This window comes from Triticum dicoccoides, chromosome 1B, assembly GCF_002162155.2.
Source record: "Triticum dicoccoides isolate Atlit2015 ecotype Zavitan chromosome 1B, WEW_v2.0, whole genome shotgun sequence".
Taxonomy (NCBI): Eukaryota; Viridiplantae; Streptophyta; class Magnoliopsida; order Poales; family Poaceae; genus Triticum; species Triticum dicoccoides.
Genome location: NC_041381.1, coordinates 453,446,913 through 453,471,017, shown reverse-complemented (window position 1 = coordinate 453,471,017; position 24,105 = coordinate 453,446,913). Strand labels below are relative to the sequence as shown.

General features: G+C 46.3%; 1 long non-coding RNA gene across 1 annotated transcript; it reads right to left on the bottom strand.

The window, feature by feature from the left end:
• Nucleotides 1-12,721: 12,721 nt before the first annotated feature.
• LOC119306782 lies at nt 12,722-13,715 on the bottom strand. Its single transcript, XR_005149038.1, has 2 exons — nt 13,654-13,715; nt 12,722-13,141 (listed from the first exon to the last, which is right to left on the bottom strand). It is a non-coding gene; the product is annotated as an uncharacterized LOC119306782 (long non-coding RNA).
• Nucleotides 13,716-24,105: the final 10,390 nt, after the last annotated feature.

Here is a 24,105-nt window from a genome sequence, read left to right as displayed (position 1 = left end):
AAACCAGTTTATTAAATGCTGAAAATATACATGGGCACTTCTAAAATTAATTCCAACAGCCTGAAAATACTTTCAAGATTATTTGGACATTTTAAAAATCTTTTATAGGATTTTAAATGTCCAAATTCAAATACTTATGATTAACTCAAGAATCCAGAGTGTCCTAGAAAAGTGTGCACCATTTTTGGCAGAGGTTCTGGACCAATTCAAAAATGATGGACATTTATGAAGGGCATTTCAGGTTCATTGAAAATTATTTTAGTAAACCCTAGTTGGTTTAAGTGGTGCTGGGGTTTATGCCATCCCCATTTCAAGTTTCTGAAAAAAAAATTAAACATGATGCATCACTCTAATGCAAGCACTAACTAGGGTTGTGACAACTCACCCCCACTCGGAAAAATCTCGTCCCGAGATTCAGGGTCCGTCGGGAAGAAAGTGGGGTACTCAAGTCGAAGACAATCCTCCCTTTCCCAAGTAGCTTCTTTCTCGGAATGGTGTGACCATTGAACCTTGAGAAACTTGATGTTGTGGCCTCGAGTGGTACACTCGGCTTGGTCAAGGATACGAACGGGATATTCCCAATATGTGAGATTATCTTGGAGATCAAGCATTTCATCGTCTACTCCACGGATGGGATCCGAGAAGCAAAGCCTGAGTTGAGAAACATGGAAGACATCATAAAATCTGGAGAGATGCGAAGGTAGTTCCAATTGGTAGGCAACTTCTCCTTGTTTGGAAAGAATGCGAAAGGGACCAATGTAGCGAGGAGCCAATTTACGCTTGATACTGAATCGATGGGTTCCCTTTAGAGGAGTAACCCAAAGGTAAGCGTTCTCGCCGATTTCGTAAGTCATGGCCTTATGTTTGCGATCATATTGGCTCTTTTGATAGGATTGGGCTGTTTTCAACTTTTCACGAACAATGCAAACTTGCTCTTCTGCTTCCTGGATCATATCTGGGCCAAAGAATTGTCTTTCCCCGTTTTTTGACCAGTTAAGAGGCGTTCGACACATTCGTCCATAGAGAACTTCAAAAGGAGCTTTGCCCAAGCTAGATTGATAGCTGTTGTTATAAGCAAACTCGGCAAATGGAAGGCATTTCTCCCAGTCCATTCCGAATGAGATAACAGAAGCTTGGAGCATATCTTCCAGAATTTGATTGACGCGTTCTACTTGACCACTTGATTGAGGGTGGAAGGCGGTGCTGAAGGAGAGACGAATCCCCAAAGCATTTTGGAAACTTTCCCAAAATCGAGAGGTGAAGAGACTCCCAAGGTCTGAGTTAATCTCTAATGGAACACCATGAAGAGATACTATTCGGGAGATATACAAATTTGCTAGCTGGCTAGCGGTTATACTCTCTCGAACAGGCAGGAAATGGGCTACTTTGGAAAGACGGTCGATGACAACAAAGTTAGCATTATTCCCTCTCTTGGTCCTGGGAAACCCGGTGATGAAATCCATACCAATTTTATCCCATTACCATTCAGGAATAGCTAAAGGTTGAAGGGTGCTAGCAGGCCGTTGATGCTCTTCTTTAACGCCACGACAGACGTCGCAACTACCAATGTATTGAGCAATTTCTCTCTTCATCCTAGTCCACTAAAACCTTTGGCATAGGTCTTGATACATTTTAGTACTACCGGGATGAATCGTGAGAGGAGCTTCATGAGCTTCCTTAAGGATCAACTATCATAGTTGTTGTTTCTTGGGAACCACCAAGCGGTTCTCAAAGAAGACAACACCTCGATCATCCATGGAAAAACACTTAGCAGCTCCACTATCAATGTTCTCCTTGATCCAAGATATACCCCTATCATACTGCTGGGCAGTTATGATTTGATCCGTAAGGATAGGTTTTTCCACCAAGGTAGAAAGGAATCCTCGAGGAACAATGTGAAGATTAAGCTTACGAAATTCCTTGTGGAGAAGTGGTTGACCTTGTTGTAACAAAAGGTAGCTTTCGGGGGAGTCGTGAGACATGCTGCGAGACATGGTTGACCAAGATGGGATTTGCCCTCCTACATGGACAGATATTCTCTGGGCCATCTCGAGTGATCAAATTCAGAATGCATGGCCATGTGACTTGGGTTCAGTGTTAACCCAATTCGGGAATCTGTATCATGGTTTCGAGAAGATAGGTTGAGCTACCACAAGGGTGACAAGTACTCGCCTTGAGCTCGACAACATATATCGTGAGGCAAAAGGAATGTTGCATATAATATGACACATTGTCGAGCTTCATCAAACAACTTTCAGCACACATGGGAGTTGGCACGTTTTGCTAGGAGCCGCTGCCAAATATCGACTTTGGTCGTGTCCATGTGCACGTGAACCTACAGGGTCGCATACTTAAGGGGCTGCAACCCATTCAGATTGGATGCGAGTGGAAAATGGATGTACACTCCTAGTGTGATCAAGCGTTGAGCAAACTTCGAAGGTTTATATAAAGGGGAGTCGGCGCACCACTTAGGATTGATCTTTTTCCACCTTGGACAGCCACTGTTGTAACTCCCCACGCCCATGTTGTGCGACCGGACCTAGCAGTCCACCGCTCAATGCTGCACCCCGCACGTGTGGATACTTTGGAGGCATCGCACTTGCGGTGCTTGAATGAACCATTTGAGGGTTCCGTGTGGTAACATTCACGGGAGATCACCATTCATTGTTCGTGGGAGATCGGCGACGTGAGGAGAAGACGCCCCAGGAGATTGACTACATGCATCACCAACTCTATTTCCGCTACGGTGACTGCGCGTCTAGTGGTAAACCTGATCCCGTGATCTATTTTCAACAACATGATCTTGGGTGTGTGGTAGATGATTTTTATTTGGCACTAGCGTAGCTTAACACATGTGCCAACAATCATAGGGATCAATATGGACATCCACAGCTCCGCTATTGGTCATTGAAAGAAGGGGTTTCGTTCATGTCTATGTTTTACCGAACCTACGGGGTCACAAGCTGAGTGTTGGTAGGACGAGGATTTATTTGTGGAATTGTCTCATTAACATCCGGAATAGTTTCGGGAGGAATCAGAAGCGTTTCGGGGTCACCGAAAGGGTTTCAGAGTTTATCGGGCAATACCGGCTATTCACGATAAATAATATATAGGTGGAAAATGTTTTCGGTGATGTAAAATTAATAATAAAAGGCTCTAGTAATTGTTAGGAGGCTTTTATATTTAATTAAATATCAATGGGCCTTAAAAGGCCAAGTGGTGGAAGGAAACTTGGGCCATAAAGGCCCAAGTGGAGGTCGCACCACCCCTTTCCTATAGGGAGGCCTAATTGGAGTCGAGGGGGATCTTCCTCCCCCCCCCCCTTGGCCGGCGCCCCAAGGAGGGGATTTCCATCCTTGGTGGTAGCCCCTCTCTCCCTCTCTTACCTATATATACTTGAGGTATTGGCCCTTTTGAACATAGAAGTTCTGGAGCCTCATCTAGTTCCTCTAGTTCTAGTTCTAGTTGATCCTGGTTGATCAATTAGAGCTTGACCTAGATCCTCTAATCCTCATAATTAGAAGCCCAGTGTGGTTCTAATCTGCTATCTCTAATTCTCCAGCGGCGGTTAGCTCTGGACGGGGAAGCGCTGTCGGATCATGAAGACCATACGCTTGCAACCAAGTACAGAGGCCGTGCTTTCAGTCTTTTGTTCGAGGGATCGTTCATGGGTGGTTCACAAGATCGTTCATCTACAATAAGAGGGACTCCAAGTACAATCTACACCGACTCATCTACTTCCGCTGCACTCCGGAGTCGGTAACGATCGTTGATCCAAACCTTATATGCATCTTCGTATTGTTCTTGGGTGATCGTCGGGTGATTTTTTTTGTTTTCTACTATGTTACCCAACACTCGAGAGGCCCTCAGGGGTAGGACATGGATCCTCAAACTTGCCCATGGAGAAGTGCATAATCTTCTAACGGAATCCATCGCCATGCATAGGAAAATCCTTACAACAGTTGTGGTCATAAATGAGAATGTCCAGGACAACATCCGATGGAATTTTGAGGAATCAGGCACGTACTCCATGATATCAGCCTACACCATGTAGTTCCCGGGCCGCAAGTGCTCATAATTCGACCAGGTCAATTGGAATACTTGGGCTCCTGGGATGATAAAGATGTTTTCCTAGCTTCTCCTTCAAAATTGGCTATGGTGCAACGACAGATTGCAACGGAGAGGGTTGACCAACAACTACTTCTGCCAGATGTGCGTCCACAACATAGAAACCTCCCAGCACCTTTTCTGGACCCTCCCTCTCACAAGGAAGGTGTGACGAAAGCTGGGACAATGGAGGGGTTCCTGACTCTCGCACCCATGGAGGCACAGCAGCACCGACATTCTTCAGCGATTGTGCATGACATTATCGACAGGGCGGAGCCAAGACACGGGAGGGGGAAAGAGCTTGTTGTTGCTGGCTTGCTAGGAAATATGGCAAGAGCACAATAGTTGCAACTTCAATGGGAAACTGCCCTCCTCACTTGACATCATCAAAGCCATATCAAACATGATCGAACAATGGTGCTTAGCAGGAGCACAATGTTTGGACAGCCCCTTCGTACTAGGCAATTTTGTGGTCGGGCATGTTGTCCAAACTGGTCTAAACAATTTTTAGTTCATCTTCTCTGTTTTTCTGATCCTAGGATCCTCCCCCACCTTGTTATTTTCTGTTGCTTTCTGCACATGATAATGAATAGGCCAGCAAGTTGCTGGATCTTTGAAAAAAATAGTTCAATAGTACAAGGACCCACTCAAATTTTATGGGTAAACAACAACTAATACTTTGAGAACACAATTTGTGTAACTAGTGTAAGTAACAAGATGTGTATCCAACATTTTGAAGAAAATAGTACCCCCTAATGTGTTGGTATACGATAAGGACACTAGAAAATAAAAATATGGACACTTGTTTGAATAATAAAAATAGGTGATATGTCCTTCACACGGACTAATATCACATACCTACTAGTCTGCATCCCCTATTGCCCACAGTGTGATACAACCTTTTTTGCGGGTACCGCGCGATACAACCTTGATGCACCATTGTACTTCTCCTACCACGAAAGGTAATACTCATGTACCTGCTTTTCTCCACCGCCTTGAATAATGGCATGATGCTATGATTTGATCTGAGATGACGCGAATGTATCAAATCACAACAAATTTTTCATTGGGGTTAATTCTTTCATGTTAAGTTTCCTCCATATGGGTGCATGTTGTCTCAACCATCTCAATTTGTTTTTTAATGGCAGTTATCCTGCATTCATTAAGAAGAAAAGAATTGCTCAGTTAATTAGGGTAAACCGAGCGAAAACTAGATTGCCCAGTTAATCATGGAGAACCGGGCAAAAATCATCACAACCGTTTGGAGGCACACATAAAAAACCTCTCACACACACACCACTCCAAAGAGGGCCTTAGCGAGACAGCACATAGGCATCATCGTCATCACTCCTTCCCTAGAGACGTCATCGCCATCCCTACACTCTGAGCATACGACTCCAACTTCGCATAGGCGTTCGTCGACTCAACCCACATTGTAGCAGATGCGCGAAGCTGCATGAAGATTTGTGCCAAAACTCAGCCACCTACGGCCAGACAATGCAACTCCGACTCTGACCGAGAACTCTGAAGAACAAAACCAGGCACGGTTGGTGCCATGAAAGATCACCGGACAGGCCACCCGCAGCCAGTCATCGTATACCACAAGGCCTCGCCGCCGTATCTTCGACTACACAGCAACAAACAAACCTAGGCAATACCATGGACACTCCAGAGAATAGCGGACTACCGCAACCATTGTCGCGTCGCTGACATCGGTCCCACCATCATCGTTGCCATAGAAGTTAGGACGCCACAACCTTTGCAAATCATCGGTCCAGCTTGCCCAAGCCGAGCTCCGAGATGAAGCCCCCAAGAGGGAAACGACACACCAAAGTGCTGCCATCGTCCTATCACAAGATCAAGGGTTTCCCCTGGAGAGGCCGCGAAGGCCGGATCCGGGCGGGAGAGGTGCGGTAGCAAAGCAGGGATGCCTCCAGGAAGGTCAATGATAGCCACAACCGCCACTATCGTTGATCACGGCACAAGGTCGAGACAGGGTCTTCACCCAAGCTCCCACACCACCTCGGTCACACATCATCCCTCGTCGACTTTGGCAAGCCTACCAAACTACCACCACCATCGAAATTTCCAGTCGACAAAGAGGCACCGAGACCGTCGCAGCCAACCGCACTCAGTTTGTTACATAGGTAATAATCTCAATTACAATCCTAACCTTAATAGTCTGTTTACAAGATTACAGCGGGCACGAAGTATTGAAAGGGGTAATAGAACGTCACAGATATTTTGTTTTCCTAACAATTACCCCCAAACCACCCTCGAAATTCACACACATAAACTCTAGTGAAATCTCCCCATGCCACATAGCAATAGTTCAAACCATAATTATATCATTATAATGGTATCTTTAGTCCTTTAGAAGGTTCATTCGTTAATGTTGAGGGGTATTGGCTAAAGACTATCATTTAGGAGCTTTTACATTATTTTTATTTACTTTCGTGGGGGAGATTAGGAGTTTATCTACTTATGCCTATTTGTTAGCAAACATTTAGCTTTATTGACTATTGTGTATCAGATAAAACAAACAGAAACAAAACCCGATGATTATGTTTCGTGGAGAAAACTAAAATTTACATGTCGACTCATGTATTTTCACATTTTCCAACTCTATGTTTCACCATCATTGTAATGAATAAACCACAAAGATGCACCAAACCCAGACTAGCCTCAAAGGTTTCAAAAGGTCGTATAAGTACTTCAAGGCAATATGTGAATTGTTTTTTTACCATGGAAACTGCATGGCTTGGCCCCACAACATATTAGTTTTATTATTAAAATGAACAAGAAAAGTCATATGTACATGACGATTACAAGTCCACCAGAGGTGGAAAGGAAAGAAGCTAGGTCTAGGTTAGTCTAAAGCACAAGAGAAACTAGAAGGGACTCAGGGAGGGAGGAAAGCTATCCAGTGTAACAAATCCTCCTTGTGCCTGGACTTAATCATGTGTGCCATCAAAGATATATCATGTATGAAACTAACCTTACATTTTCCAAAAGTTGGTCTACAGCCGGATACACCAAATTAGGTCGCTCAAACGCCGGCGGACGTGACCGGACGCGTCTACGGGTAGTGACCAGGCAACTCTCAAATTTCCTTTTCTGCATCCGAATACCTCATAGTTCAACCCGTAAAACTATACACCATGCAAAGGAAACATCTACATACTACGTAGATCAACTAAACCCACTCTACACTACTCGTTGTCGTCAGAGATGTCCACTATCTCTGTTTCGGGCTCTTGGTACATGGGCGACAGGCGCAACTTTGGCTCCGCATCGGCCTCCGACGACTCCTCTGCATCTAGCTCATCAAAAAGCGGGTGGGTTTTTGTCTGTTCTTGCCGGATGAAGCAATGGTTGGACTCCACGTACGCCTCATCTTGAATGGACTTGAGGATGGCGGTCTGCTTTGCCACCTCTATCGTTTGAGCGAGCTCGAACTCCACCAGGGCATCCTCCATGGCGAAGCCCGCAAATCGGCGACAGGTCCTCCTCCGGCTCCTACGCGTTGTCATCCTCCGGATCCGCCCACTTCATAGGCTCCGGCACGCCCCCCTGTTCCTCCTCCTTCGGCTCCGGTGAGTTTGGAGGCAGGCCGGTTCGATACAGGCGGCACGCCTCGCCCGGATCCCTCCTGCATCTGGAAGGGGCGCTCCAATGTTAGCATAGTGTAAGTGTTCTTCTTTTGCCGGACCATGGCGAGGCGAATGGCGAGGTTGGGGAGAAATGGATGGGCGCAGGCTGGCGGCGTGAAAGGATGTGGCTAGGGCTGGGGTACGCCGTCCGGCTTAAATAGCCGGGCTTTGTCCTCAGGCGACGAGACGGAGCGGCGCCACGTGGCGTTCACAACCCTACCGGAGGAGACGCTCGTCGGACCGTTGGGTTTCCGGGGAATCTCGTGTGGGACCTAGCCGCCAGTCTGGCGTGGCGGACGAGCCTGGTCACGCCCGGGTCTTCACATATCCGCCCCAGATTTGAAGTGAATATGACGGCTGCCGGTCAGCCTGAGCATTTGAGGTAGATTTGAGGCACCCGGGTGGATCGAGTTTTTCTGGTCGGTCAGTGACCGGGCGGCCAGCCCGGACGTTTAAGACTGGTATGATGCGTCCGGATGTAGATGCTTTAACCGTTGAACACATTGTTACCCCTTCCTTCCCAAAAACACACACACTATCACACTACGTCCAGAGCAAGACGTGGACTAAAATGTTACACGCAAAATCATTTTGTGAGCCATGGATCGAGTGGGCGGCCTGTAGCTGTCTACCGTCCGGTCAGGCCACCATGTGTGAAGCGTTTCCCCTAAAAAAGAAGGTCTGTGTGGCCCAACTGCGCCACGATCTTCCTATAAAACAGCAGAGCTATGGCGCGCCGTGGAGGGTTGAATTGGTCGCTCTAAAAAAAGGAAGGAAAAAGTCAAAAACAAATCTTGAACTGGTGGCTCTAAATCGAACATTAAACTCTTAATTCTTGAAATCAGCACATCGAACTCTCTAATCACGGTCTATTTTGAACCTTGAAAGTGTTTAGCTGATATTGACTCACGTGCCAAGTCAAACCCTGAGATCGTTGACTACGTCGTGTGTAACTCTGTTCGTCTTGATCGTTGCTTGGAGAAAATGTTATTGTTTTCAAAAATTGTTCAAGACTTTAAGAAATGCTCAAATTCAAAAAATATTCATATTTTAAAGAAATTCTCACAAATTTTTTAAAAATATTTGCAATTATAAAAATTGTTTGCTACAATACCTCCCAGTTTTTTCAAAAAAAATCTCATTTAAAAAGTTGTTCAAAGTTCAAAAGATGTTTGTGTTTAAAAAAATGTACACTACAGTACCTCCTAGGTTTTCCAAAATTGTTTGAGACTTTCAGAAAATGTTCAAATTCAAAAAATATTCGTGTTTTAAAGAAATGCACACAAATTTGAAAAGTTGTTTGCGTATTATGAAGTTTTGGCTACATTACCTCCCAGTTTTCAGAAAATGTTGTCGTTTTTAAAAAATATCAATGTTTGTGTTTTAATAAATGTTCAGTACAGTACCTTTTAGGTTTCCAAAAATTGTTCATGTATTTAAAAAAATCAAATTAGAAAATATTGGTGTTTTAAAGAAACGCTCACAAATTTTAAAATATGTTTGTGCTTTAAAAAGTTGTTTGCTCCAGTGCCTCCCAGTTTTTAAAAAATGTTCAAAGTTGAAAAAAATTGTGTTTCGAAAAAATGTTCACTACAGTACCTCCTAGTTTTCAACAATTGTTCTTGTTTAAAAACAATGGTGTTTCAGCAAATATTCGTGTTTTAAAGAACAGCTCGCAGATTCGAAAAAATCTAGTCTATCTAATATCTTTTTCAGGAGCCAGAGGAAATAGTTTACGTTTAAAAAATTGATTGCTATAGTATCTTCCAGTTTTTCTTAAAGTTTGCCGTTTTAATGAAACATACCAAGTTAAAAAATAATTTGTGTTTAAAAAAAATCTCCTCTGCAGTAGCTCCTGGGGTTTCAAAAATTATTTTTGTTTTAAAAAAATGTTCGGGTTTCAAAATGTTCAAAATACAAAAAAAATTGAGATTTTAAAAAATGTTAAGAGTTTACATTTTTTGTTAGGAACTTTATAAAATCTTAGTGTTCTAAAAAATATTCAATTTTTTCATATGTCGGGTTGCCTAGTAGGCATCAATGCTAGTTAACTCTCGTGGCTGTTATCTTGCGCTTCTAGCCATAGCGCCCGCGTTTGATCCTCACAGCTCAATTTTCTTTTTCTTACATTTTTATCAGGCACGAAAACTAGTGGGCCGGCCCATCGCGACTAGTAGGTGTGAAACGACGGTAATTTGCCGCCAAAAAAAAGTCTTCCTCGGACGTAGTCAATAATCCCGGGTTTAATCTGCCACATTAGCAATCCTTGTTTGGGTACGCTCTCAAGGTTCAGAATAGACGTGGATCAATGAATTCGGTGTGCTGATATCAGAAATTAGGAGCTGAGGGTTCGATTTAGTTTTGTCTACAAGTTCAAGGCTTGTTTCAGACTTTTTCTGAACAGAAATATCACGGTTGCCACCAGGGATCGATCCAAGCCATAACGAAACATTTCAGATCACTGTTCTTCTTTAGTTTAAGAAATCGCATGACTTTTCTGTTCTCAAGCAGGAAGGTCTTGCCTCGTGAGTCATGAATATAAGGTGAGTCTTATGATTAAGGCAGATCCAAGGTAAAAGACATCATGAACTAAGCTTCACATACAGGGTCTGAACAGCTCCATGCCGGTGGTAAGCCGCTCAACCCAACAGCCAGTTACGCCTCCATTCGCTCCCTGTGAATCGGTGAGCGAGGACGCAAATAAAGCCGCTCACCACCAATTTCTTTCTCGTGCATTGCTTTCTAAGTGTAGTTATCCTCAAATACTCGGCCCCCGCGTCGCTCCGCACGGGCGACACGGGCGGCGATTCTAGCAGCCGCCAGCAGCCGCTCCTTTGCCGTCCTCCCCCTCGCCGCCGCCGGGGTGCACCGCCGGTCAAAGGCCGTGTGGCAGTGGCGGCGGCGGGGCTTCGTCTTCTTCAGGGCGTGGGCGCACCCATGGCTGGTTCGTGCGGGAGCCAGCGCGGGGTTCATCCTGCGGGCGGCGCCGGTGGTCGGGAGATCCTCTCCTCCGGCAGGGCGGCGGATCCGGGGCCCTCGCGCCCGGATCTGGTGTAGTGGTGGGCGCGCGGCTGGGGAGGCCCCGTGCAGGTGGCTAGTGCACGGCGGAGGTGTAGATTGGCTCGGGCCGTCGCGTGGTGTGCGCGGTGAGCGTGGTGAATGTGCTCGCGTCGGATCTGGCGCTCGGCGGTGGCCTACGGCGGCAATGGGGCGGCTCGGGCGCGCGACTGTGGCAAGGAGGTGGTGCGGCATGGTTCTGGCGGGGTCGCTCGTCTTCTCCGGTGAGATGGCAGCAGGGGGCAGCAGGGGGCAGGGGCCGAGCTTATCTACACCCCAGCTCTGCGGTGCTGGGCGGAGCGGATCTGCTGCGAAGTGTGAAGGTGGTCAGATCCGGACGGATTGGACCTCGGTGGCCCGATGGAGGGCTTGCTGATGCTTGATGTGCAGGGCTCGAGAGGTTGACCCGGGCGAAAGCTTGTCTCCGGCGTGTCCGGAGCCGGCGATGGCGACGCTTTCAAGCGTCGTTTCCTTTTTGTTGGCATCGTCGAGGTACTCTCAGCTCCAATTTTCGCAGCTTAGGGGGAAAGCCTAGATCCATGGGATCGGACGATGACGGTGCTCTAGCATCGTATCCCCTCTCGGGGGCTTCGTCTTCGGAGCTAGGCATCATCAAGTGGGACCGATGGAAGTTGGTGGAGTTGGCGTCGAGGCTTCTGTGGCAACGATGATGGGTGTGTGCGATGACGGAGACGCGACAATGGTTGCGATAGTCGGCTCTTCTTCGGCGTGTTCGTGGGATTACCTCAGGTTGTCTTGTTGTGATGAAGTCGGAGCTGCGGCGGCGGGGCCCTGTGGCGACGATGACAGGCAGCAGGTGGTCTGTTCGGTGGTCTTTCGCGACGCCAACCTTGCATAGTTCTCCTTTGGAGCTATCATTCAGAGTCGGAGTTGTGCTGTCCTTGGCGCGGGTGGCTGAGTTTGGCCGGGGCTTCCTGTGTTTCACACAGCCTCTACGGTGTGGGTTGGGTCGACTTTTGTCTTCGGAGAAGTCGGAGTCGCTTGCTCGGAGATTAGGGAGGGCGATGACGCCTGTTGGGGAGAAGTGATGACGATGACACCGGTGTATGATGTTGACGAGACCCTCTATGTGAGGTGTGTGTGGTATTATGTGTGTGCCGCTCAGCGGTTTGTGACGGTTTTCGCCCGGTTTTCCGTTTATTAACCGAGCAACTCTCTTCTGCTTTATTAATGAGATGAGGCAAAGCTTTTGCCTCCGTTTTAAAAAAAAAATGTTATCCTCAAATACTATTTTGTTTGTAATTTTCTTTAAGAACACTTCCAACATTTTGACCACCAACATAACACTGGTTATTATATAAGTAATCAGCAGGACAGTACCTCCGTCCGGAATTACTTGTTATAGAAATAGATAAATATGGATGAATCTAAAACTAAAATACATCTAAATACATCTATTTCTGCGACGAGTAATTCGGGACGGAGTACAATGGAATCAAGGGCAGTTACTCAAGCAGACCGCAGAACCAGTGTCCAGAGCAAAGACAACATCTACTAGGACAAGTGATAGAAGGAACGTCTACGATAAAAGCTCATGGACTCATGGCTTATATGATTGGTCAGTCTCTGCATGTAGATCAGGCAACGTGTCTTGCCAAACAGACATAGGCACTGATACGTTAACACACTTACAACGTACTCCCTCCGTTCCAAATTACTCGTCGCTAAAATGGATGTATCTATAACTAAAATACATCTAGATACATCCATACATGCGACAAGCCCTCCGTCCCAAAATTCTTGTCTTAGATTTGTCTAAATACGGATGTATCAAGTCACGTTTTGGTATTAGATACATCCGTATCTAGGCAAATCTAAGACAAGAATTTTAGACGGAGGGAGTAATTCCGAACGGAGGGAGTAACTAAGTAGCACGTAATGAGTTCAGTTCACACTTCACACCATCCAATAACTAAATCAGCAACGCATTTTCACCTAAGCTTAATCCAAGATCAACTGGCAAAGAGCCGGAAAGAAAATCTCCACAACACCCCCTTGAACATCTGCCACCAACCCTCTCTCCCCATCTCTTCCCTACAGATATCAGGGCGAGCACCTATTCTCAACACACGGTCTCTCCCAGCTGCTAATGCTACATCTAAAGTAGTGATTCTGTTCAGAAGAGAGCCGAGCTCAGCATCAAGTAAGAAGGCCTCCATCTCCGCGATTTTGGTGCCGTCGCCATCAATCAAAGCTTCTTTGAATGATTGCAATGCTGTGAAGAGGACAGGAGAAGCTTCTTTGGTGCGCACCGGACCATCAGCTCCAGCACTGTCTCCAGTAACTTCAGTTTCTGAGCCCTCCTGTGACATGAGAAAATTCATGCATGTAAGAGTGTTTTATAGAGTTTTGTGCAAGGCAATAGATAGATTCTAATGATACATACCAATTTATCAAGTTTTTACATAAGCAATGAAAGTGCAGTAGGACGCTGTTACACTACTGCCATCTCATAGCGGTTAGCATTATAAAGCAAGCGTAGAGAGATTTTCAGTGGACAAAGATTTCCAGTCTCAGATATCCACAATGCAGCACTTCGTATATGTATGTTATCATATAATCTACACAAACCGCGATGCTAAAAGTTGAAAACATAGCGTCCTCATACTAATATGCAACTTGTAATAAAACTCCTCTACTACAGTTATAAAATCAGACATGCTACTGCATCAAAACGTAAAGTCGATAGCTGATTTTCACAGAAATACAATAGTCCAATGCTCATAAGTAACACAATTGAATACACTGTACGGTCTAGACTAGAGACCAGATGAAGAAACTTTAGCAAAATCTTCTGAGATAAGCATGGACTCACCTTGTTGTGGGAAAAAAATTATATGAGACCAGGTCTCATATAAAGCAGGTGAGACCCGTCCTGATGGATGACACGTGACATTCACAAATCACAAAGCATCTAATCTCTCCCCCCCCTGATTTCAGGTGGGGGTGGGGGAAATGCTTTGTGATTTATGAATGCCACGTGTCATTCATCAAGAATTTTTTTCCTCGCCTTGAAGCAGTAGCTTCCGGGCCTCCGGGAAGATCTGCCACGTCATGGCGTCAGATGAGAAGACGGCCACGCGCGCGCACGCCCATGAGCAATCGTGACGGACACAACCACACGGTATGGGCTCTGGTACTCTTGGTCGGGAGGGAGCGTGTGGAACTCAAGGTAGGGTTCATCGTGAGGCTTCTTTGGGAAGATAGCCAGAGCCAGCATGTGGGGTTTGTAGGAGACAACCCGCTCGGTGCTCCGGTTGACGAACTGGACGAACCCGTCGGAGCAGGGGATCTGAGAATATGTCCTCCACTCGGACGCGTCGTCGTCTCGGAGTAAATCTGCGAAGGCGCCGGCGATGGCCGGGTCGGAGCTGCGGCTTGCGGCAGGGACGACAGCGCTCATGTCGGGTTCGCGAAAGAGGGCGAGCAGGGGCGGTGCGTGGAGATCGCGGAAGCGGCCGCGGAAGGGCGGAGAGAGAGCGGACGGCGCGGAGGAAGGGGCGGCAGGTGAAGGCCGCGCAGACAAGGCTCGGGAGGTCCGGGAGGCGGAGAAAGACCTCGCGGAGGAGGTCGTCCGTGAGAGCGCCAATGGTGGTCGGAACGGATAGCGGCGGCGGCGGCGGCGAGGGTGGTGGCTGCTGCGAGGCAATGGCTGTGAAGTGGAGGATGCGCGTCTCGGTTTTTTTTCAGACAAAGCATGCGCTGCGCGTCTCGTGCTCTTCTTTTTAGTGAGCATTTTTTTAAGGACATCTTTTTCTTAGCAGAAATTCGTACTCGTGGGCTACGGCCTGTGGGTAATACGGCGGGCTCTGTCTCACTCGATAGCCAGGGCCGTGGATTGTAGAATTCCTTGCTGGAAAAAACAAATAACACATTAGTATGTGCTGTATGCCCGTCACCCTTTTTGCAAAGGTCACTCAAACCGTGCGTCCAAATCTCGTACAATTTTCACCACTGGATTACTCATATCAAGATCTTCGAAACTGAATTTTATACTTATAGATCTCGAAGAACTTTTTTCAAAAAAAAAAAGAACAAAAGAATCTGAACCGGAAGCACTTTTTTTTTTTACTTTTTTCCCTTTCTGAAGAGGTACGACTGTGCCTCTCGCGAAAGCAAATTTGTGTCTCCACAAGAAGAGAAGCAAATCTCTGCCTCCACGAGAAGTAAATATGTGCCTCTCGCGGAACCAAATTTGTGCTTCTATGAGAGTAAATCTATGTCTCTCATGGTAGAAAAAGAAAAGAAGTTATGTTTTTTCTCTTTTTCCAAGAGGTACAATTCTGCCTTTCGCGAGAGCAAATCTATGCCTCCACGAGAAACAAATATGTGCCTCTCACTGAAAAAACACTTTTTTCAAGTAATTTTTTTTGGATCAGAAACCTAAGGAAAATGAGGGGAGGGGGGTGTAAAGCCGAAGAAAACGTAAAAAAAACATCTAAAAGCCGAAAACATGTACAGATAAAAAACAATTCGGAGGGAGCACCCAACACGTGTCCCGTGGCGGTGGCTTGGTGCGCTCTCAGCCCATCAAAAGTGATTCTAATGGAGACTTCCTAAGGAGTACTCGTTGATTAGTTGCTCTGGCTTATCACATCATCACGAGAGCTATATCTCGCCTTAAGCGAGACGGAAGAAGCTCCCGTTGAAAGGTGTGAGCATATGGGTCGACCTATCAGCGTAGGTTCAATAGCTTCGATTGTTGTAGGTTCGCTCACTATATTTCTTCTTCTTCTTTTACCTTTTTCTCGATTTCTTTTGTTTTTCATCGGCTTTTTTTTGTTTTTTCATTGGTTTTTCATTTTTCTTTGTTATAACTTAGTTTTTAATTGAATTTCTTTATTATTTTTATCAGTTTTCATGGACTTCTGTTTTGTTCCCTTTTTTTCTTATTTTCTACGTTTTCTTTGTTTCTTTCTAGTTTTTTGGGTTTCATTGTTTCTTTTGCTTTACTTCTTTCTTCAGTTTTCTTTTTTCTTTTTTTTCTCGGTTTTCACCGGATTTTTCTTTTCCTTCTTTTCCTTCTTTTTCTTATGTTTTATTCGGTTTGGCTTGGGTCTTTTCGTATTCTTTTGTTTTTTTCTGGGTTATCTTCGGTTTTTTTTGTCATTATACTTCGGTTTTTGTTTCTTATTTTGTTTTCTTTTTTTCATGGTTTCTATCTGTTTTTCTTTTCTTTCTCATTTTCTTTCTTTTTTTCTTTATTTTTTATTTCTTAGGTTTCATATTTTTTTGTTTTTCTTTGGCTCTTTATTCGTTTTCACTGTATTTTAATTCCTTTTCTATTTGTTTCTTCATTTTTTATTTCCTTTTTCTATTATTTATTTCTTTTCTTTTCATTATCCTTTTGGTTTTCATTCTTTTTTTTGTATATGTCAAAAAAAATTCTAATACACGTTTAAAATTTACCAATATGAGTTTACCATTTTATTAATACATGGTAAAAAAATCTTTACACATTTTTTACATTTTCCAAATGCTTGATTGACATTTTACAAATATAAGATTAACACTTTTTCAACACATGGTCAAGATATTTCGTATACACAGTTTTGAACTTTTTCAAATAAAAGATTAACATTTTCTAATACATGGTTGACATTTTTTTCTATCCACATTTATCATTTCTCCCTCCCCCCTCCCCACCTCGTCCACTCCCTTGATTCGGATTGACAAAGGGGTGATCTTGGATCGCTTCCCAGTCTTGGTCTTGTTAGTTCCTCTAGGGGAGTGGTTCTAGGATTTCAACCCAATGATCTGTGTTTCGTCTGGTGTGGTTTCAGTGATGGATGAAAAGGCGTTAGTGTCTTGGTCAAGCATGAAGGAGGTTGAGGCCATGATGAAGGATTTGAGGTCAACAAAGGATGATCTTTGATGATGTGGTCTATGAAAATGAGGAAGCACTAGCGCCATAGGTGGTTCGTTTGAAGGCTATAACGAGGGTGCATACAACAAAACCTTACAACCAATTTTGGTTCTCGCTCAGGAAGTGAACATCTTTCCTCCTAATGAAACCCTCTACACACTATTGTCCGCTTGCCTTGGGGATTTGGAGTGCGTGATAGAATAATGCTCGTGGACCTACGAGGGTAATGTAGTGGTATTGGCAACATATGATGGCTTTACCAAGCCCTCAATGATCAGTCTCGACGCTATAGATATTTGGATCAAGATACATGATCTCCCAGATGAATTTTATCCTATGATTAAATTTTTGGTACGCAAAGTAGGTGAATTTATTTATGCAGAACCAAATTCTCATGACTTTAAAGGAAATTTCTATTGTGTCTGCGTCAAGATCAAGGTGCACAACCCCTAAATAATTCAGTGGCAATGGTGAAGAACAAGGGACGTCACATTTTTATCATCAAGTACGAGCATCTCCTTGACTGGTGTGCGGTCTGTGGCCACCTTGGCCATCTGTTAAAAAAACATGGGGACGTTGTTCACCCTTCCTCAGCGCTTGTGTTCAAGAACCTCCGGGCATCATGGTTCAGGGGTGCAGGAATAGACTCGGGTGAAGGGCGAGGTCGTGGGAGTTCTGAACATGGACGTGGATCTGGAAGAGGTTTTGGCAGCTTTGAGCGAGGTGCGGGAGGAGATATGTCTGATCTCGGTGAGGAGGAAGACCCCGATGCGGATATGGAGGATACGAACCCGATTAGGAAATGCACCACTTCACTGATTGGAAACCCTATATATGGTGGGTGTGCATATGGGTGCGCCCAATGATCTTTTGGCGAGCGGAAGTATTTTAACCCTACCCCCACCCATTGTACCTCCAAGCCAGCTAGCAAAGCAAGATCTGAAGAGGCTCGCTCTTCTTTGGTTGCCAAGGCCGTATGGATGGTAGAATTCCTTGCTAGAAAAATGACACATTAGTAGGCCCGTCCTTGGGTTGCGCGCGTCTCTTCTCCTCTCATGCTTGAAAGGAATTCGCAGCTTAGTTTTCTATGGTGTGATCGATCCAGGGGCACTCGAACTCATGGTTCAATTGAAAAATTCAATGGGAGTTTAAAATTAAGTTTCTGCAACGTTTCAATGGTGTTTTAAAGAAACTTGTCATTGCCCTACTGAATGAAGAGGCTACAGGAAGAAAAGTTCCATGTCGGATTGATCCTAAGATACCTTAATGGCTGAATCACGGTTCCCTACTGACACGGAGAAACTAGCGAAAATGTTTCTGTAGGACACCAAGTGGAAAATCTAGCCGGAAAAGCCAGGCTTAATTAAAAAAATGAATAGACGATTTCCGTCAAGAAAAAAATGAATAGACGAGGGATCCGGAGAAAAGTTTGCTTACTATGTGACATTGCTTACTATCTGGAATGAAATATGTTATGTCCAAACAAACATTGGGCATCAGGTTTGCGTCCAATTAAATGATCTGATATACACGCATTTTTCACAAATATTCTTATGTATTTTCTTGTAACTAGATACACAATCATGCAAATATATGAACATCTAATGAAAAAATCACTATGAAACATGTACAGCAAAGTAGCGTTCATATTATTCGAAATATGCAAGTCGGCATTTTGTCCATCCAAACAGGAATTGGAATTGCTTCTTCCCTTGGATTCCAAGTGCCAAATACATAGGCACCCAAAGACCAGAATTGTCTTTGAGGCTCAATATCAACATGCCCTGAGATATTTGGCATTGTACCCAATTCAATGCCAAGCTCCTGAATACCTACATCCGAGAGATAACTGCTCTCCACCCTTCACAGGTGCTACTATTGGGAAACGTAGCATGTAATTTCAAAAAAAAATCATACGCTCATGCAAGATCTATCTTGGAGATGCATAGCAACGAGAGGGGAGAGTGTGTCCACCAAAAGCAGAAGCGTTAACTTAACATGGTTGATGTAGTCGAACGTCTTCTTGAATCAACCGATCAAGTACCAAACGTATGGAACCTCCGAGTTCTGCACACGTTCAGCTCGATGATGTCCCTCGAACTCTTGATCCATTAGAGGCATGAAGGAGTCGATGAGTTCCGTCAGCACGACGGCGTGATGACGGTGTTAGTGAAGTGATCCACGCAAGGCTTTGCCTAAGCACTACGACAATATGACCGGAGGAGTAAACAATGGAGGGGGCACCGCACACGGCTAAGAGACAACTGTTGTGCTTTGGGGTGCCCTCCTGTCCCCGTATATAAAGGAGGAGAAGGGAGGCCAGTCGGCCCTAGGGACGTGCCAAGTGGGGGGAGTCCCACTAGGACTCCTAGTCCTAGTCGGCTCCCCCTCCTTCCAACGGAGAGGGGGAAAGGGGAAAGAGGGGGAGATGGAGAAGGAAAGGAGGGCCGCACCCCTGAAAGGATCGATATAGTTAACTAGAGGGGGGGTGAATAGGCAACTAACAATTTTTAAGCTTTTCTTTACCAATTTAAACTTTGCAACAAAATTGGTTGTCTAGATATGCAACTATGTGAGCAACCTATATGATGCAATAACAACTAGCACATAAGCAAGCAAGGTATACAACACAAGTAGGCTTGCAAAAGTAAAGGCACGAAATAACCAAGAGTAGAGCCGGTGGAGACGAGGATGTGTTACCGAAGTTCCTTCCTTTTAAGGGGAAGTACGTCTCCGTTAGAGCGGTGTGGAGGCACAATGCTCCCCAAGAAGCCACTAGGGCCACCGTATTCTCCTCACGCCCTCACACAATGCGAGATGCCGTGAATCCATTATTGGTGCCCTTGAAGGCGGCGACCGAACCTTTACAAACAAGATTGGGGCAATCTCCACAACTTAATTGGAGGCTCCCAACGACAACACGAAGCTTCACCACAATGGACTATGGCTCCGAGGTGACCTCAACCGTCTAGGGTGCTCAAACACCCAAGAGTAACAAGATCCGCTAGGGATTAGAGGGGGAATCAAATTTCTCTTGGTGGAAGTGTAGATCGGGGCCTTCTCAACCAATCTTGAGCAAATCAACAAGTTTGATTGGCTAGAGAGAGAGATCAGGCGAAAATGTAGCTTGGAGCAACAATGGAGCTTTTGGGGGAAGAGGTGAGTCAACTATGGGGAAGAAGACACCTTTATATAGTGGGGGAAAAATCCAACCGTTACCCCCCACCCAAACAGCCACGCACAGAGCGGTACTACCGCTTGGGCAGGACGGTACTACCGCTGATAAGCGGTACTACCGCTCCCTCCCAGCGGTACTGCCGCGCCGACGAGGGATGCAGGGTCCTGGCCCCAGAGCGGTACTACCGCGGAAGTATTGGTGGTACTACCGCTTGGAGCGGTACTACCGCCACTACTGCCGCTACTAGTACCGTAAAACTCGACATGAAAAACAGCGGTCTCGAGTCGAGGCGGTAGTAGCCCGGAACCACTGCAGTACTACGGCTGAAGACCGCAAGCGGTACTACCGCTCGGGGAGCGGTACTACCGCTTGACGTGCTTCGGCGGTACTACCACTGAGGACCGCGGTACTACCGCTGGGACAGGACAGGGCAGGCACAGATAGGAAAGGTAGCTCCAATGAAGCGGAAAGAAACATCGGGTGTGATAAGGATGTGTACGTGTTGATTCCACCCTAGCCTTACCAAAGCGGATCCCCTCTTGATAGTACGGTGACTCCTACGAAACTAGTCCACCAACAGAGAAACGAAGGAGCTACACCGTCTTGAATAAAACACCAAGGGGAGGTAATCGTCTCGTGCCAAAGGATGAATCTCTGAAAGAACTCAATGCACACGATTAGTCCGCAAAAGAATTGTCATCAATCACCAAAACATCTTGGGGATAAATATGCCCTTACAATCTCCCCCTTTTTGGTGGATTGATGACGATATGGGATTTGCACAATCAGGAAAGATATAGGATAAGCACAAAACCCCACCATCCTAAAATGTAGATGGGCTCCCCCTAGATGTGTGCTATCTAGATAAGTGCTTTGGACTTCACGGCACACATACTAGGATCAACGCCCCCCCCTACATTTTAGAGACCAACCACCTAAGCAGGGTATATGAGAGCAACATAGATAACAGGATAAGCATGCAACTCAAGCTAGGTAGTGACATAGATAATGATACTCGAAAGATAAGGTAGCATATGTCTCACACCATATGACTGGAACTTAGGTCTCACTGACACAAACCAAACAAAGCAAACTACGAGAGAACACAAACACAGAAGACGGAAGACACAAAACACAAATCCCTAAACTCTCTCCCCTTTGGCATCGAGACACCAAAAAGGAGAGGGAGTGTTGCTACGGCTCCAGGTGATAGCAGGAGAGGGACTCAAATATCATATCTCAACAGGATCGTCTGCGCCACCGTCGTCGGTCGGGAAGTGCTCGGCATCAGAATCGGTCCACGGGCAGTGCTGCTGAATCCACTCCTCCTCCTCAGTAAGCTGGTCCTCAGATCCACTGTTAACGGTGCCACCCAACTGACGCATGAGCTCCTTGTGGCGACCTCGGGCCTTCTTCTCAGCCACATGAGTCATGTACTGACCGTGAGACTCCATGCAGAACAACTTCTTCATCTTGAGCTTGAGCTACTTTGCCCAAGAGGGCTCTGCCGCAGAAGGCACATAGTCATCATCATCATCCTTAGCCTCAGCCTCAGCCTCCTCCTCGGTCTCCATGGCAGTAGCAGATGAAGGACCTCTAGATTTAGGGACCTGAGTGCCCTAGTTGTCCTTCTTCCTCAGACGCTTGATGTCGTGAGAAACGAACTCTCCAGTCTCTAGCATCACCTTGGGATAGACACGATCCCAGGCATTCTCAATAAGTAGCATGATGAACAGACCATAAATCGGGCACTTGCGCTCGGAGATAGCAGATAAAAGCTCAGACCACATAACATGAGAGATATCCAGGGACTCTCCGGTGTTTTGTTCCTTTCTCACGCTGGCAGAAGAGAAGCATGTCCACGAGATAAGAATGAACCTATCCAGATTCCCGATGCGAGGGAAAAGAGTCTCACGGAAGACACGGTAAAGAATGTCCAGAAAGGCAGGCAGCTCATACGTTTCCTTCTTCGTCTCAGGGTTGATCTTCAAAGTGCAGTAGGGCCATAGAGCTTGCTTGTGAGTGGAGGTGGTGTTGCGGTGTGGGAAAAAACCGACAGGAGACGCAAGCCCTTGATCTCCCACCCCAATCAACTCCATGAACGCCTTCCACTTGACTGAAAGCAACTTGCCATTGGTCATCCAAGTCAGTGTCCTGTCCTCATCAGTCCCGAGATGAACCGTGGCATAGAATTGGGCCACCATATGAGCATCATAATCTTTGTTGAATTGCATGACCCTAAGAATGTTCAGTTGAGTGCACATCTGAAGAGCTTCACCAAAGTATTCAGGATCCTTCTCCATATGGTCGGTGTCGATGGAGTGCACGTTAACAAAGAGGTTCTTCTTGGCTTTGAGTACATCAAAGAAGATGGCAAACTGAAACCTGTTCCAGAATGGATGGTTGACCAAAGTGGGATCTTGGTCTGCCTCATAGGGGTTGGGGCGACGCCTTGCCCAGAACTCCTTAGGTTGCATTTCTGGCACGGTTTTGCCATATTGCTTCGGCTTGACAGCAGACTTCTTTTTGAGTTGAGGTGGAGGTGGAGCACTTGAGGAACCTCCTGCAGACTCAGTTGTGCGGTAACGCTTGGACATGGCACGACCGGGGTTGATACGCCGAGCCTGATGCTCAGGAAGCTCATCACCTAGAACCACACACAAGAATAGGCAAACAACCAGAAAGAACGAGCATAAGCCACCAAACACAACCAAAAAGATCACTGAGAGGTAAGAGTATGGTGGAACCTGGTAGAGGGCGGTAGTACCGCGACCTGTGAGCGGCAGTACCGCTCCAAGCGGTAGTACCTCTCTAGAGAGAGCGGTAGTACCGCTCGAGACGGGGAAACAACAGTTTCCTACTGCCGTGGTCAGATCCGGCACTACCGTCCTACCATATTCAAAAATACTTCTACTAACCACCAATCCAAACTGCCTAGATGCCTTCTCCATCCTACTCAAGCCTAGATTTGGCCAAAAATCTAGAGATGCAACCATCATTGCCCCTAAGATGCTAGATTGGAAATCTAGACAAGAAGAGAGAGGGAACGGGGGCAATACCAGCATCCATGGCAAGAGGACAAGGTGGGGATCGTCTCCACCGAAGGAAATGGAGAGGAATGCCCCAGAGAGGGAGATCCACCGGAGCCCTCCCACGGTGCCAGTTGCTGGAGAGACGAACAGAGCGAGGGGGCGAGCGAATGGGTATGGGGGAGAAGAAAACTCCCCCTGCCCCCGCCTCGTAGTGGTAGTACCGCGCTGGTGGGCGGTAGTACCGCGCACCACCAGCGGTAGTACCGCTCAGCAACCAACATGCCTCTAGACATACGGCAAAAGCTCAAAAAGAAACGAAAAAACACAGCCAAGAAGGAGGAAAGACCAACACGGCCACAAACACACTAACAACGGTCCAGAACCCACCTCTTCAAGAGAGGGCGGTGGCCGAGGCCACCTATGTTTGAGTCAAGAGGTATGGCGTCGCGAAGATTTTAACCTTGGACCCATGACAAAAACTCGTCCTTGAAGCACTAGTACCATAAAAAAATGGTTAAAGTGAAAGACTAGATCAATTTATGCATGATGGAGGGAGGGAGAGTTCATTGAGAGAACAACACTCCCCCGATGTCCATGCCTACATCTAAACTAGACAACAAGTTGAGTGAGGTGGGGTGTGCAAGGGTTCAAGTTGTTGGGGAACGTTGCATAAAATAAAAATTTTCCTACGTTCACCAAGATCAATCTATGAGTTCATCTAGCAACGAGAGAGGGGAGTGCATCTACATACCCTTGTAGATCGCGAGCGGAAGCGTTCAAGAGAACGGGGTTGAGGGAGTCGTACTCGTCGTGATCCAAATCACCGGAGATCCTAGCGCCGAACGGACGGCACCTCCGCGTTCAACACACGTACGGTGAGTGTGACGTCTCCTCCTTCTTGATCCATCAAGGGGGAAGGAGAGGTTGATGAAGATCCAGCAGCACGACGGCGTGGTGGTGGATGCAGCAGAGTTCCGGCAGGGCTTCGCCAAGCGACTACGGGAGGAGGAGGTGTAGCAAGGGGGAAGGGAGGCGCCAAGACTTCAGGGTGCGGCTTCCCTCCCTCCCTCACCTTTATATAGGCCCCCTGGGGGGGGCGCCGGCCCTGGAGATGGGATCTCCCAAGGGGGGCGGCGGCCAGGGGGTTGGAGTGCCCCCCAAGGCAAGTGGAGGCGCCCCCCCACCCTAGGG